Genomic DNA, 17,830 nt, shown 5'->3' with positions numbered 1-17,830 from the left:
AATTTGCTTTTATAGCATTTTTCACTTTCGTTTAATTTAGTTAGAGACATTAACCTTCCAATTTTTATATGGTATTGCTCTCTTTTCGCCATAAACAATTTGTTTTCATTTGGCTTATTTTGTTTAACTATTCTATTATATATTTTTTTTTCAAGAGATTCAGAGAAACCTTAATATTTTTTTAAGAATTAAACTTCATGGAATATAATATTTATTTATTTATTAAAATTATAACCATCGTGACCTGACAGGCAACCCCAATGCGTCACGATAGTCAAAAGTACAAATACATCATAATACATACAAATATAAACAAGACAAAACAACAGACACAAATCACCTCAACAGGTGTGCATTGTCCCATACGAACTGAACCAAAACTCCATATGTGCAAGAGAAAATGTCAATATTTCTTTGAACATAATTGAGCAGATGAATAGCCTTGGCCAGAGAAGAGTTGGCAAGTGCTCCAGTTCTAGACTTTACAGGCAAGAATAGTGGACGCGACCGAGAACTATAACCACCTTCAGGAGCCCACATTTGAAGCTGCTCGAGCACTGAAGGATTGTCTACGATGCCCTTGAGCCATTTCCAGAAGTGTTTAATTACATAAACACTTCTGCGAGTCGACAAAGAAACGTATCCCAGGGCTCCCAAAATAAAAGCACTGGGAAACAAGAACGGATAATACCCGTATTCCTTCAAGTATAAATATCGAAGAAATTTACGTTGTACTTTTTCCAGCTTCAATTCATTACATTGATTCATTACGCCTGGGATCCAAATGATGGAGCTAGTTTCTAGTATGCTGCGGACTAGAGTATCGTAAAGAGTGCGCAATACTAAAGTATTCCTGAAGTAACGCGCATTTCTCAAGATAAAACCGAGCATTTTTAAGGATTTGCTATGAGTCTCTGCAATGTGCTGGCTAAATTTCCAACGTTCTTCGAAAGTCACTCCTAAATCCTTAGTTGAAGAAAACCTTTCCAGAAAATATCCGCCTAGATGGTATGAATATTTTGCCGTCGTTAATGACCTTAAAAATGAAATTGTGTGACATTTCTTTACACTGAAAGGCAATTGGTTATAGCAAGCCCATTTCCATATAGAGTTGAGATGCTCCTGTAGGTCGAGGGAATCAGAAATCGAATGCATTTTCTTGTAAATTTTCAAGTCATCTGCATATAATAAAAAATCTGAATGCTCTATTGCTGTTTCTATGTCATTAATGAACAATAAAAACAACAATGGACCCAAATTGGATCCTTGAGGTACTCCAGTAGGGGTCTTATATCGTTCTGAAAAGGAGTTATTATACTTGACAAATTGATATCTATTGATCAAGTAATTTGAGAATAGATTTATGAGATCTTCAGAAAACCCGAAATTGGATAACTTTTTTACAAGTAAAGCATGGTTAACTTTATCAAACGCTTTTTCAAAATCTGTGTATACGACGTCCACCAGAGTCCAATGATTTTGAAACATAGTTAGACAAAACCATTAGATTAGTGACAGTGGATCGAGATTTACGGAAACCATGTTGTTGGTCGAGAAGCATACACATGCAATGATTGAAAATGTATTTATGCAAAACAATTTCAAATAATTTTGCAGGTGATGAGATGAATATATGATGGTACTGCTAAATTGTTAATTTATACTAAATGTATTGTAATATATTTTTTATACTATATTTTTTAACATGCTTTTATGTAATTCTGTGTCACTAAAAACTCGCGAATGAAACACTAGCTATATAATTGTTTTATACTAAATTTAGCTACAACAAATAGCTTTGAAAACAAACAATAGTTGCCCCAAACATTGTAAAACCCGATGAAGTTAATTTGTTGATTCTTGAGTTAAAGCATTTAATCGCCAATTTATATATGAAGAAAAGTTACCAGGTATGTGGATCATCACATATTTTCATTCTAAGGGATTTGGATCTATTAAAACTATGCAATGAAACAAAGGCAAGTTTAAGGCAAGTCTCTATCGTTTTATCATCCACGTGTCATTACGTGGATAATGAAACTGCAAATCAATTTTTTTACTGAAAATATTTCCATAAATTTTCTCTATAGCATAACTTGTGTTATTTTCCTTACATTTATCAACGTATAAATTGTACATTTTTATTATATATAATTCAAAGTCTAAATACTTTCTAATCGAGGAAAACTCTCATTGTGTTCCTTCACGAGTTTCACTTCTTCCTCGTTAGTTTTCCTAGAGAAATCCTTCATTCTACCACAAAATTTTGTTGCATTGAGAGCACGGTCCACGATCAGGATCTGAATATATATATTAATTCGTCAGACTGGATAAAAATATTTTGCGAAAGCATCAGCGATATTTTTAATGCTATCGAAAAACATCACTTTCGCCACGAATTGAAATAAAATAATCTTGATTGCATTGAATCATATTTTTTATTACATAATTAAAAAAAATATACTGTCAATTATTATTAGGTTATTGTATAAACTAATAACATGTTAGATCAGTAAGATGAAAGCTCAAAATTCCAATTAATATTTAACTGTAGAGTTTCTATAAAACACTTTGGCCGTTTCGATCAACCATTAACCCGACACCATTACTACGGCGATCTCTCCATAAATTCTCCGGGCACATTGTCACATTGCCACAATGACACAATATTCCAATGACCGAGCCGAGTGTGTCAGCTCCACTGTGCTTCAACAGATTCGCTTCCATTAGCGACACGCGATATTTCAATGTGAAATCATTGACCGGCTCTGTTTGTATGGCTAGTGAATAACGGTATCGGTTCTCATTCACGTCAACGTAACGTCTAAATAAACCTTTGATTGACGATGGCTAATAATTTCGCATCTATTGTATCCAGCCGCAACAAAAAAATAGTCCAAACCGCAACTATAATACATTTTCATTTCAATCTTACGGTTAACGAACGCATGCCGAATCCTTTAATAATTGAAAAGGTGTATGCGCCTTAAAATCATATATGATTCAATGTAAATTATAGATAGATGGACCGGAATATAATCTTGATGAGATGGCAGATTTAAAATATGTGTGTAATGATATTATAGTGCCATTTTCTAGACGTGTCCATGGGGTGTTCGTGACATAATAATAATGTTGTAAAGGGCTATTAAGGGGGCGGCCCTCCTTTATCACGTAAGCTTGCGATTCGGCCCTAAACGCACATAAAACCGCAATCACGTGTTGTTGTTGTATTGAAATTAACCATTTGAGACCGTTAGGCGAAACTATGAGAACCGTCCGACGATTAACACACATTCCTAGTTGTATGTGCTCGGACGGGTAAAAGTGAGAAAATTGTTTTGTACTTTGGCCGTTTGTCGTATTCTAGCGCAGACACTATGCTGATCTATAGTCTAATAACACCAATCACGGATAACGCTAATTGTGAGTGTGTATGTATGCAAGTATGATGGGTATAATTTGCGATAGGTAAATAAATCGTTCGAGTAATTGAGATGCGCTAAATATTTCTGCTAAAAACCTTATTATTTAGTGTATATTATAGTTTTTCAAATGAGTTATTGAATGCCATTATCAATTTCAGTTAAATACGATTAAGGTAATGATCCTTAACATAGCCTGATTTATTTTTTTGAATATTATATAACAATAACTCTGGTGCTTTTTTTAAATAAAATCACTTTCGATACAATAATTTAGCTGTTAGCATAGACTTAAAAATTTATTTTACAACTAATACATCATTAATGTATTGTTCGTGTTCATTACAACACCAGTATTAATAATCCAGTTAAAATTAAGCCGTGGCGTTAACGTGCAAGTTAAATCGTACATGCCGCTAACATTAGACGTATCTAATTACCTCTATAACGTTTCGGTCGCCATAATAGGATAAATTGAAAACTTAACCGCTGATTATACACATATACTGCAAACTGTAGAAAAGCAACACGCCAGTCTCACAGAGACGTCAGTTATAATGCAAATGAACCGATGGCGTTCAATGGGTTAAATTTATTCTCGCGGTCCAAACGTATAAATTAGTTCGACTCGTGTATACATAATATAATATATAGGTGAACTCGCTCATTAGTGCATTAAGAATGTATATCTATCTATCGGTAATTGTAACGACGTGTTCGTGCTCCTTTGGTTATCTATTTATTTAGCGGGTATAGGGTGGGTATATACGTGATTTGTAAGGTAATTGCGTGTGTAAGCAAACACAACGATCCGAGGTCGTCGGATGACCCCTAAGAAACACGAGTTTGCATGTATTTTGATCTGACAATATAGTAAATTCAAAGATCGATGAATATCTATTATATCATCATAATTATTGAATACAGATAAATATCATATCTATATTCTTAAATAAATTAATACATAATTAAATGTAAAAATATTTTTTAGTTTGCTTAATATTTATACACATGCTATTGTATTTATTAAGGGCGTTTAAGTAATTTTTATTTTTCTAAATCAATTTTTAGTAACCCTAATTATTTTATTTAAATACGGTTGCATTATAATATCTTGATATGAATTTTTTTAGCAGATTTTCCATTTCCTTACAATTGAAAATTCGCATTTAAGATTATATAATGTACTGTAGTTTTTATATTGGCATGTATTAATTGTATCAGTAATTTATTTTAACGCTCTTTAGTATTTATAAGTTTAGTTTTAAATTATTTGGTTTTTGAATTAACTGTTGAGTATATCTTGCTCTAATGTTAATATTTTAACAGACAACGATAGTATTTGTTGCTAAAAATTATGCAATATAAAATTCCTTCATAAAAATCAACTATAAAGTATGGATTTTGTAAAATCACATCAGTGTTAATATTATTATAAAATAAATAACCTTTTGTATTGTCTTTAGAATCACTTTATTAGTTTAATTTTCTGCCTATTTGGGTTAATCAATGTTTATATACATAAAAAAAATATTTTTTTCATACAACTAGTATTTAGATTAATTGTCCCAAAATTTAATTATGTTAGATCAGAACAGCAATAAATATTTATATTTCATTGATCCCTAAAAAACCTAATAATTTAATTCATTGCCTTTAAAAATTGCATAATTAGATATAACGTAAAAATATTTGTGTTATTGACGATATAAATAACGCGTTACTTTAAAAGAACTTAGTATTTAAATTGATTTAAAATATATTGTATCAAAAACGGGTTAGTTTAAAATGCGTTAGTTGTAAGATTGGTTTAAAGTAGTAGTAAAAAAAATATTTATATTGGGTTAGAGTTAGTGTTTCTTCTTAAAAAATTCTTGAATAAATGCAAAACGATGATTTACCATTTCTCAAGAAATTTAAAAATATTAGGAACGCTATCATAAAACGTATTGTTAAACAAATGATTGCTTTAAATACGCAAATTCACAGCTTTATTCAAAGCAGGATGCGAGTAAAGGAACAGATTATTTTAATAGCACTTCTAAAATATTTTTTTATAATATGAATTGTATGACTTACTCTATAAATAACGATTAGATTTTTTATTAAACTTTTGCGGGTCAACAAAAAAATAATAATACAAAGATCAATGACTTAAAAATTTTAATATTTTTAAATATTTGGAAATTATTTTCTTGATAGATAAATAATACAAAAAAATAGTTTTACATAAATACTATAAAACATAAATTATAGATTTAGTTGCAAATTATGTTTATTACTCAAAAATAAATACTTTAGTCAGAATTATTAAAGTACATAAACCATTTTAGAATTTAAAATAATCTATTTGATTTAATAACTACAATATAATATATTTTATAAATATATATATTGACCCAAAGTGTCTTAAATAAAATCAGTAAGACTTTATATTTTTTTTATGTACATATTGATTAAAAAAAAATATTATTAAATCTGTGTAAATTTATCAAAATATTTTTTTTTAAGTTTAGATCAATTTTTCTCAATAATTAAAAACACTATTTAGAGTTGAAACAAATTTAAGAAGTTTTTACTGTGTTTTTCTGTTTAATTTGCTCTGGTTTTATAATTATTCCTAAATAAATATTTGCCTTTCTAATAGTTTTATAATAATACTTCACTTAAATTGCAATGGTTTTTCAAATATAATTTAAAAGATTAAGGCTTCTAAATATATAATTATTTGTTTAACGATTACGGGTATAGTTTGTCTTGAACAATTCTTATAAGCTATTTAAATACTTGTATGCATGATTTGGTTGTTCCAAGAATGTATTACTAGTCGAACTCTGTAGTGCTTCTTCTATCGCGTGAGCGGTTAATCTACTGTGTATTGTGTAATGACTTAATCGGTAGGTGAAGTTATTTGCCTAACGAGATATATTCCTCTTAAGCGAAAGGCTCTTAGAATAACCAAAGTATATGTATTTTTAAGTTATTAAAAATAATGAGAATTAACGTTTCGTAAATTTTACCTTTATTTTATAATATCAAAACATACCAAATCCAATGGTAAAATAAACAATCGAATCGGCGTCGTGGTGCATTATCATCGTCGAGCGTGATTCACGTCACACCGTGAAACGGTGGTGTTCAAGTGAAGAAGCATAAAAGCGTGATGGTTCGCCCGCGGGGCGAAAGCTTCAAAAGCTTTAGCGGCGCGAAGACCGTACCGTATACCCCATAGGTGGCGGCTAATTTGAAGCTCGTGATCCGTCCGTCATGAATAACGTATACGTACTTAGGTATATGGCAGAAAAGGCGAACAAATAAAGCTCAAAATGCCTTCCGACGGACGCAAACAACGGCGTGCACAGACTACATTGATTTGCAGCAGTTGTGCACAAATTGAATGAGATTAAATTTCACATGGAAAAATAGTGTATGATATTTAGTATATAACACATTTTCTTTTTTGCCGATTACAAAATTATTTCTGAGGTATTTTTGCAAATTAATAAGTATTGCTATTTGTGATGCATATATATTTGATATGTAAAATGAAATACACAATTGATCAGATAATGCATTTAACTGTAGTCTAATTTTATGTTTATCATAAGATTAATATTTTTATAGCAAATTACATATTACTCCATGTGCTTTTAAGCACAAAAACGTATATTCCTAAAATCTGATTTTAAAATATTTTAAACATTTTTAAGTGAGCTATTCTAAAAAACTTTTAGTTTAATTTTAAAATATTATATTTTATTTACTTGTATTGTATTTTATTTTATTTTACAAGAATTACTTTTTACTGTAAATTAAAACATTTATTGCTTGTAAAACATCAAGGAAGACAACTTAACATAAAAATCCTATAAAATAGCACAACACCTTACTTTATATTACCGATAATTCCAAAGTGTAAAAAAAAGATTACAAATTAATTGCCAATTCGCGTTTTGTGTTTTACTGCTCGTTTACGACCCCTGGCTATATTTTAACGTGCCAGTCTAACGTTACACTATTTTGACGTGTTGCCTTTTCCTTTAGTCTTTCACTGACATTTATCCGACGTCGGCATTGTTCGCGGACTCGTTAATGAACATGAACACTCTTTTGCACACATACATAAACATATTGTGTACTTAGTAATTTGCCATATTTATAATACATACGTATTCATTCGAGAGGATCATTTGCCATTTTGGCATGAAGCAAACCTTGCCGTGTTCCCATTCAGAAAAACGATTTAGTCTTTGTTTCCTAGACGCACTCTAGATATGTGTGTATGTGTCTAATAGTATTCTAGAGTGGTATAGTCGGTAACCTGTCGTCTAACATACTAATTGTCTGGCACGTTTAACAGTTTCATGCTTCTAAGCACGCCGAGAAATGTCACTGTTGCACATTCTCGAGTCCACAGAGATCGTGATGCATTTAAGTATTCACGTGGATGACGGATTAAAATAAATGATGAATTTCAGGAATGTTTTCTAAGGTTTTGTGTAAAAATGCGTTGCTTGTGCCTTGTAATTTTTACAACAATGAGTTTCACAATTTTTTTGCACTTTATAGCATTTAAACTCTGAAACAGATTTTATCTAGCCCTTACAGAAGAGTTATTAAAAAATCAAACTTGTTTTTTAAAATAAAATTAGCTTTTCTTACTTTAATATACCGTAAACCATCTAGAGTTTTTTTTTCTAAATCATTTTGGATGCAAATATTTTTATTTGAGTTATTTTAATTAGCATTTTTTATAAATGCTGTTTAAAATACATTAATTCCGAAAATATAAGTACTGATAAATTAATATAATTTGATCATTTTATTATTTTTTAATATTATGCTATAATTTTTAATTATTACGTTTTAAAAAAAATATATTTTTTAATTTATTTTTACTACAAATTGCATTGCTTAATAAAATTAACAGTATATATAAATAGTCGAGTAATTCAATTAAACAGTAAATCGCCATTTAACGGTAGCCTGTCAATTTTAATGCAGTGATTGACGAAATATTCATAGACCGGTCAGTCCACAGTCAAATTCTAATTATGTTCTCTAGACGAGAAAAAAAAGTATACAAGCCTTGTGCGAAGTCGATGGACTGAGTGAGATTCGCTAGTGTATATATTTTTTTATCGAAACTTGACTCTTGGCTTAATGGCTTGTGGAAATATCATTAGTTGTGATTAAAAAAAACTAATACCATTGCTTTGCTCGCTGGGGTTTTTAATTTATGAATGTAAATTGAGTATTTTTACGAGATACTTACATTATTAGTGTTGTGTCAACTCGATGACTTTTCGATCTGAAATCAGGAAATATGAACATTAATAATCAGTTTTTATCTAAGATTAAATAGTATGTTAATAATGCTTATAACAGTAAAATCAGGTTTTTGCAACTTTATAATAAGCTGTTAATAACACGATACATTTTAATTAAGTAGTATGCGACTGTGATGTTTATGTTTATTTAATTTAGTTTTAAGGTACATATATATTTTAATTATATAATATGTACTCTGATATAAAAAGTGCCATTAAAATAATATAATTAAAAGATACATGAAGACAATTTAAAAAGGATGTGCTTTTAATTATTTTATGTGTCTCTAGTTAACAGTTTATTAATTAAAGCAATTCACATTAATTAAACGAGCAACAATGTTATTCACGATTGTAAAACTGCACAATTGTTTTTGATTTATTTAATTCACGCATAGTAAAAAAACTTTAACACAGAATGATACTATAAAATTGATTGCAAGACAATAAATTTAAAGTCGTATTAATCAAATGGATCACTTGTATTACTTTTACAGTTTTATTAGTAAGATCAGTTTAATAGTTTTTTAACAAAAAAAGTTTTTATGTATTTTGATTAAAAAAAATACAAAAACAAAGTTCATTTATAAATAAGATTTTTCACTTTATTGCCAACACTATTCCTAAATTAATGATCCTGAACAGGGCCGCCAAGAATGAACCCGGGCCCTGTGAAAACAATGATTCCGAGCCTCATGACAAAAATGGCATTTCATATATTTTTTAATTGCCTGAATAAATAATAACAGGAAGAAGTTAACCTTTTCCATGCTACAAATTGATATAAAATTTGCCACCATTGCAAAATATTTTTTGAAATCATATTTGATGTATAATATTTGTGTATTCTTTGCTGCTCAGTGTTGCCATATAGTGAATTTCCAGTCTAAGTCCTACTATCGTGGTGAAAACGCTTGATTATCAAGCGTTTATATAACAATATTACTAATGAGAATCAAATAAAGCACACATAAACCAAATTTTGCCCAATAGGAGAGCGCAAAAAACAATTATCACTTCTCAGAAGGCAAAAATCCACGTCAAAAGCAATAAAATCGTGTCGGCGTCGTTGCAGTGGGAACGCTCGTTACCGAGCGTTCCCACTGCAACGACGCCGACACGATTTTATTGCTTTTGACGTGGATTTTTGCCTTCTGAGAAGTGATAATTGTTTTTTGCGCTCTCCTATTGGGCAAAATTTGGTTTATGTGTGCTTTATTTGATTCTCATTAGTAATATTGGTAAAGATAGCTATCATCTTTTTAAAACATAGTGTAATATCGAAATGCAGACTAACTATGGAGCAATATGTGAGATACGATGTCTGTCTGTACTTATTCTTCCGCTTATTTTATCCTTAGAGATGAGTTGACTAAGTGTGTATTTTGGACTTAACCTAATAAAAGTCATTAGGTTAGGTTTGGGTTTGAACAGAAAATGGACGTTTCGCAACTGTCAAATTGCGAATAGACATTTTAGAACAGCGTATTAGCGCCTATTATTTAAATACAATTTTCGCTAGTAGAAATATTTATTTGCTTGTTAAAATGTATTTGGACTTTACTCGTAAAAATATAACATTGCCAAAAAATACACATTCACTGTAACATTTATACATAGGATATAAATAATTAATGATAGGTATGTAAATATATGTATTACTACACGTAGAAAAGTTAAAAACATATAAATTTACTAGCATCTGCCAAATAATTTATATTTTCACTGGTAAAAATATATTCTACTATTGAAAATGTATTCCGATATGATTTTACTGAAATGACATATTTAAAATATATTTTTGTGATAGATTTAAGATTGTTTATTCTAGATTTTCTTTTAGGAATAATTACTTGACACTGAATGTCACATTATTGATAATACAATCTATAAAAACATTAACTTTATAAATTTAGCTGGCGCTGTTGTTGATTTTTCGATATTTCTTTACTTTTTCCTATGAATTCGATCTGAATTTTTAGATCAAATACCTTAATTTACTGTCTACTATTTTTTAAACATTCAAAAAGCAATAAAGTCGAAAATAATTTGCACACAAATTTTAACACAAAAGTGAGCGCTTTTGAAGGCAATGTTCCGCTCCTTTTATTTCTTGTATGTATAAAAATGGCTGAAGGAACTTATACCTGAAATACATCAGTAGATACATCTCAAACAACTGTAGTTTAGTTCAGATTCATTATTTGAAGTCGGTTGTACTTTTTTTATAAATATGTTTATTCTTGCAATGGTTTTTTCTAGTGTCGGGCCTCTTAAGGAGAACCTCCCCACCCTCTCGAGAGGCCTGATACTGAATTATTGCTGAAATAATGTTCACTTTGGTTCTTTTAATGGCAGTTATAAATAGATAAATTTGTGTAGTGAAGAATTAACTTTTATATTGATAATTCTTACTTATTTTTTTTTAATATACAGTTTTCTAATGATCGATAATTTTAACAATGTCAATAATTAAGGTATCGCAATTTTGATACTTTTTTTCTAAGCACACTAAAATCCATAATGAAATATAGATGCGTTCTAAATTCTAAAATAAAAGTTCTTAGAAATATGTTTTGAGCTTTTTATCTTCATGTTCTGATTGTTCTAGATTTAAAAATATCATATACAATGGTCATAGTTATCCTTCACTTTATATTATATATAACGTCATGCTTATAGAATTTAAATTTGGCACACATCTCCATCGCATATGGAAGATCAACGCACACTCTTCCTTAGCATGTTTTAAATATCTACAATAGTATAATAGTAGTACCATGACTGCATATAGCGGTATGCGATGCACCGATACCGGCTTTTGTCTCGTTATGAATTATTGATGGTGTTATCGATGGCCGTCGGGGCGTTTTGCATGTGTTCTGGAGTACAAACCCAGATCGGAAATGGAAACAAGGTGCACGACGCGAACGGCATACGGCACCTATAGGTCTTTCTCCGCATCCACACCGTGGCGTAATGGTGAGGGTCACGAGGGCCTCCGGAGCTCATTAGCATAGTTAACGGACGTGTGACGTGCCAAGAAGACAAGGCCTCGCCTGGTGGTGCTTGTCTCTAATGGCTCTAAAAATGGGCTTCCCGGACACAAAGGACACTCTCACGTTTTCGCTTTCCGCACGCCTTTGCAGAAAGATTGTGTGCATAGAGAAGGGGGAGGTAATTTTCACACGTCGCGGTCTATTTATCGTCCGGGATCTCCGTTCTAATAGGGATTGGCTTCGTGAGATCGTATATCTATCACTACTCCCAGCGGAATACATAAATAAATAAAAGTTGGCTAAAAACGACCATCTACAGTTCTATACTATCGCATCTGAGAGTCAATAGTCCTACGCATTTTGCTCAATCTTACACTCTTATAAATATTATATATATATATATATATATATATATATATATATATATATATATATATATATATATATATATATATATATATATATATATATATATATATATATATATATATATATATATATATATATATATATATATATATATATATATATATATATATATATATATATATATATATATATATATATATATATATATATATATATATATATATATATATATATATATATATATATATATATATATATATATATATATATATATATATATATATATATATATATATATATATATATATATATATATATATATATATATATATATATATATATATATATATATATATATATATATAATATTTATAAGAGTGTAAGATTGAGCAAAATGCGTAGGACTATTGACTCTCAGATGCGATAGTATAGAACTGTAGATGGTCGTTTTTAGCCAACTTTTATTTATTTATATATATATATATATATATATTAATTTAATACAAGTTTTATATTCTTATAGTCATATTATTTTTATAGTATATACGTATTATTTTTATAGTCATTTTTATCATAAGCTGATGACTTAAGCATATTAAAATGCATTAAAATTATTTTTTGTATGTAAAAGATGATTGAGATTTGTTTTGGACAAGTGTTAAAGTAAATTTTTATCAGCACGATTGACGAGTGGTATGAGTCGCTGATTAAGAACTTGAAAGACTTAGGTTCTCGATCGAATATTCGTTTATATTATCGCGAATAAAATTTGATTCTTTATATTTGTCTTAAGTCACTACTATATATTTGATTTTGATATTCATTCTTGATCAAAAAGTATGTAAAATAATAAATTTGGCATATTTTTGACGCCCCCATTAATCAGTAATCGGCACAGCATTGTATTATGCATATTTTATATAATACGATTATGAAAATTAGGTTTACCTAGATGACGAATGAATATTATGATAATTAATTTAAATCGAACTAGGTCGTATTGTACATAATACTATGTATTGACAATTCTTTAAAAATGAGCCACTTTAACTTATATGTATTAAACAAAAAACGACTTTGAAGAAAATTTTGACAAAATGTACCATTTATGGCGTTTTATGGCATTTTCTTAATGAAAATTTATATTTTAACTTCCACATAATTTTATATTTCCAAAAAATATAAATAATGTCAGTTTACTAAGCGTATTTCTTGTGATACATCTATGCTTAGCTTAATACAATATGAAACCTTAGTAAGATGAAATAATTCATATAGGAAGGATTCAAAGATATTTTCGTTAATAAATATACAATTAGGTATATGATTTTTAGTATTCATATTTATAAACTTAAATTATAATTTTAAAATACAAAGCATCAACAAGTTTTCTCGATGCTCAAAAACACGCTCGTGCGTTTTAATGTCGCAACAGTTTCTACTTATATTTGCAAATTATATAAGTGATTAATTCACCTTCTGAATGAAAAATCAGTAAAGACAAATTACTTGAATATTTTATTTTTTATTTATATGCATATATATTTTATTATTTACTTGTGTTCTTACTTCATTATAAAATACTTATATTTAAATTAAAATATTTTTTTTAGTTTTGAAGTATGCGTTTATTGATGTGCATAATTTTTTTCCTTTACATTTCTTAATTATTGAAGATAACTTTTTTTCTTCATTAAAAACTTAAAATGCATATATCTAAAAATATATTGCTATGTATCATTTTTTTAGTTTTATAATGTCCTCCATATTTTTTTTTGTTACTGCTAGTTACTTTTATTTTAATTCTCTGAAAAGCTTGTCTATATTTAAATGAAAATAAAGTGATATGTATTATTTTTTTTCATTTTTTAAATTGGCGTTTATTAGTGTGCATACATTTTTCTTTGTCCTGAATGTTAATTTAGTTTCTGAGAGTAACTTCCGTTTTTAGCCAATTACAAACCTTTAAATGCTCGTATTAAAATTAAAATAAATTGCTATGTATCTATTTTTTAGTTTTAAAGTATGCGTTTCATTCGATTACACTCCGTGTATAATGATACTAATACATCTATTTGTGTGGTGGACCACCAATAATTCTTCGCGTGTCATTAGCTACCAATCGGGCGTATCATTTCAACAACCGTACATTACATCAGTAGATTAGCTTATAATCATACCTTATCGGCAGCTAACTTATCTTTATTTTTAGCAAATAAGCCCGCCGATTAAACGTGCGGCTACCGTTAATAAAGTATGTCAAAAGCTTGCGGTTAATTCGCATAGTGGATGGACCATCAGAATGCGAATAGCGTTATTTTTACGTATTATTATTGCTATTGAGCTGGCTATTAACATATTTCACTATCACTATGCCACATAGCTGGTAAACTCGATAAAGCGCCACGGTCCGAAGATGATCGGCTGTTGGTTCGTAACCTGCTATTCTGTTATTACACCTCCTTATCCACCGGGAGACTACATTCAATCTCCAATTACAGATGTATAGTTTTAGTAATGATCCCGATCAAAGGTGGTCAACTTTGACGTTAACCAACATAATTCGTACACATTCCGTCCGCTTACTTTCCCATCGTCGTGCTGCAATTTAAATTACCCGAGAGCGATCGATGAGCGCACTATACGCTTATGAAATTGTTCTGGTTTTTATTTTTATTGTTATTTATCTCTCCGATGTTGTACACCTATTTTAAATGTGCTTTACGAAGTTTGCTGCGCTTTTAATTAGATTGTTATGCTAATTTTAACGTCACTGTCACATTTTAATTGACAGAAGTTATCATAACTAAACTGCTAACAAGTTTGTTGAACTTTAGATTAGATCAAAGTGTTGGCGAGTGACTGAAAATTTTATACATTTGAAACACAATCGCAAAAAGGAAGTATAAATGAATGGATGCAAAAAGATTTATATTTCAACGAATCGTGACGACTCGTACCTGTTCTGCTCGGCGTTAAAATATTCAAGATTAGCCGCGAAGCACCAAACGAGCAGCGGAGCAAAACGAAGGGATTTCTTTCATATGTACACAAGGCGGTAAGACAGAGGATTAGAAATGCGCTAATGGATTCGAACCAGCCTGGAACCGAAAAAAAACTGTGTACACAGAATCAAAAACTGGAGCCAATCGGCGAGACCGATCGAATTTCGTGCTCGGCCAGTGTGTCCTTCATTTGTTGGGGTCCTGACCTAAGCGGCTAGGTGCCTCTAATCTAATATCGCGCAGGGGAATGCGCATGTCTTCTGCAAGTGGCAAGTTGTTGAGCAAGCGAATGCCTCTCGCGGTACAAACGCTGACTGATATTGCATGTGATACTGGCCGAAGCTCATTACTCGGGCTAACATTTGTTAAACTACCGGCAACACGGCAGGATCGATTAAGTCACATTTAAAACACGACCGCTCCTGCTTATTATTAAAGCTCGCGAGCTTTAGATTGCATTCCTTCTGCATCAATACGCTCAATAAAATCTAAGCTTTGAATATTTTAAAACGCGCTTAATACTCTATAAATCATAAAAATATTTCTCAAGCATTGAAAAGTAATTTAGTAAATATTTTATTTTTGTATACGTCATTAAAGGCATATTTAATTGTGAAATATGAAATAATATTTCAACATGTGATTATCCATATTCTCACTACTTAATAACTTAACCTTGTCGGTAACTAGAACTAATTTTAGTTATCACGATACGTATCATTACCAGCACGATAGACTAATGGTCCATATAAGTCGGTGACTCCAACGAGAAAGACCTTATGATTGAAAGTATATGTAGACCCTAGAGTAGTTGAATGAATATCGTGTCCAACTGATCGGAATTAATGATTATTATCTTATTATATTATATATGTGTAAAGTGTAATAATAGTTTTTCAGTCTAGTGTCTCACTACTTGTTTTACTCCGTAGTGACGCATTGGACTAACGCGTTTTGTTGCTACGGAAGATTGCGAAATAAAAAAAGCATATTTTAAATATTTTTTAAATATCCCATGCTGATGGCTTTAAGCTCAATGTAAAGTAATTAATTCATAGAAATATTATAAAAAAAATATTAAAACTTATTAGTCCGATTATGGATGCAAAAAATAGTCCTTAAATTTAGTTAAATAAATGTATTACAATATATTTGCTACAAAAATAAGATAATTTTTATATATTAATAATATAAATACTAGCTGTCCGTCTCTCACTATCGTGAGGGACCGCAGCTCTTGAGTGTGTTTGTACCGGACGTTCTGTTCTTTGAAAACAATTTATTCTTTTTGATTTTTATTTATCTATTTTTAGTATTGAATTAATTATATAACTGTACGATTCATAATAGCATATCATTGGAATAAAATATATGTATACACTGCATATTTTAAGTGTAATTAATTGTTGTGCTAGTACAACAGATAATTTTTTTTAAGATAATCACAATTTAATTTATTTTAAGCAGTTGAAGTTTTTATAGTCGATAGTTTAATATTTGCGCATTACTGTAAATATTATTTTTTTTAATAAATCATTGTTAAGAAAAAACTTTCTTAGAAAAATAAAACTTATTGCAGAATTTAAATCAGCACATAATTCTTTATATTGAATTAAAAGATTTATCTTATAGGCATTAAACCTCGACTATAACAAATATATGTAATATTATTTATAACATCCACAGAAATAGAAACAAAATATCAAAGAACTTTGTAGTTGCTGAGATTCCAGAAATTACTCATATTTTCGAGTAAATATTGTGCAGCTGTTAATTAATATATGAATTATTCCATATTTTATATTCTGTCCAAAGATTTTTTTAAACTATTTTTAGGGTCAGTGTTTTTTACAGAAGTTTTAATCTAAAATATGCACTTATTTAATGTTTATGATTCATCAATATAAATAATCCTGAAACTTTTTTTCTTTTTATAGTATTAATCAATAAAACTGTACCTTTTATCTCTTTTTATCTTTACGATAATATTCCAATATTTAATCGTTTACTATTTAGTATTTGAATTGTTTTAAATAATATATATTTGAAAACTATTGAAAATAAATAAATAAATATATTTTGTTATTGATTATGCAATATTTAAATAATTAATATAGATTAAATTATGAATTACTATAGTAGTACGGATTATTGATAACTTATACGATTAATTCCGCTGGTTTTAACAGCCTCTAATATAAAAAAAATATTTTAAAAAATAACTTTTAATAATGATGAGATAAAATATTATGTATATAATATTGCTGGTATATTTTTAGGGCCTGATTTCATACTTTTAAGATAATATAAGAAATGGCTCATATAGTACGATTTATTGTAATATAAAAATATATAATTAAAATCTAAAACTAAATATTCTACGTATCACAAAAAATTATATTATATAATTAAAAACGATTGTCGAAGCTGAATTGATTTTTTTCTAATATTTACTTAAGTTATTTTTTACAAATGCAAAAAAAGGTAAAAAGAGACCCTAGATCACTTGATCTAATCTTTTCCAAGGTTCAACAAACTTGTTAGCAGTTTATTTTTTTTATTTATATAGATATGCCTGTGAGATCGTGCGATTCCATCGCACGATGGCAAAAACGATCTTCTTTCAATTCCAATTGATTTCCAATAGCCACCCTAATTGAATCCTGGCATTCGCTCGTCCGTAACGGACACCGCAAAATCTC

At 29.4% G+C, this 17,830-nt stretch overlaps 2 protein-coding genes across 4 annotated transcripts in view; one reads left to right on the top strand and one right to left on the bottom strand.

Annotated features, from left to right (window-relative positions):
• Window positions 1-17,830, top strand: part of Atg16 (Autophagy-related 16) — a 266,491-nt gene that overhangs the window by 71,875 nt on the left and 176,786 nt on the right. The window lies entirely within an intron of this gene.
• The window catches only part of neo (ZP and PAN domain-containing protein neyo), a 116,653-nt gene that overhangs the window by 47,372 nt on the left and 51,451 nt on the right, over window positions 1-17,830 (bottom strand). The window contains exon 4 of the mRNA XM_088188664.1: window positions 8,701-8,736. The gene's annotated coding sequence lies outside the window, so the exon portion shown is untranslated. The remainder of the gene's footprint in view (window positions 1-8,700; window positions 8,737-17,830) is intronic.

Source organism: Plectrocnemia conspersa, unplaced genomic scaffold (assembly GCF_051122295.1).
Source record: "Plectrocnemia conspersa isolate PC_06_02 unplaced genomic scaffold, ASM5112229v1 ptg000001l, whole genome shotgun sequence".
Taxonomy (NCBI): domain Eukaryota; kingdom Metazoa; phylum Arthropoda; class Insecta; order Trichoptera; family Polycentropodidae; genus Plectrocnemia; species Plectrocnemia conspersa.
Note: the sequence above shows the minus strand (reverse complement) of the source record. Positions and strands in the feature narration are given on the sequence as shown.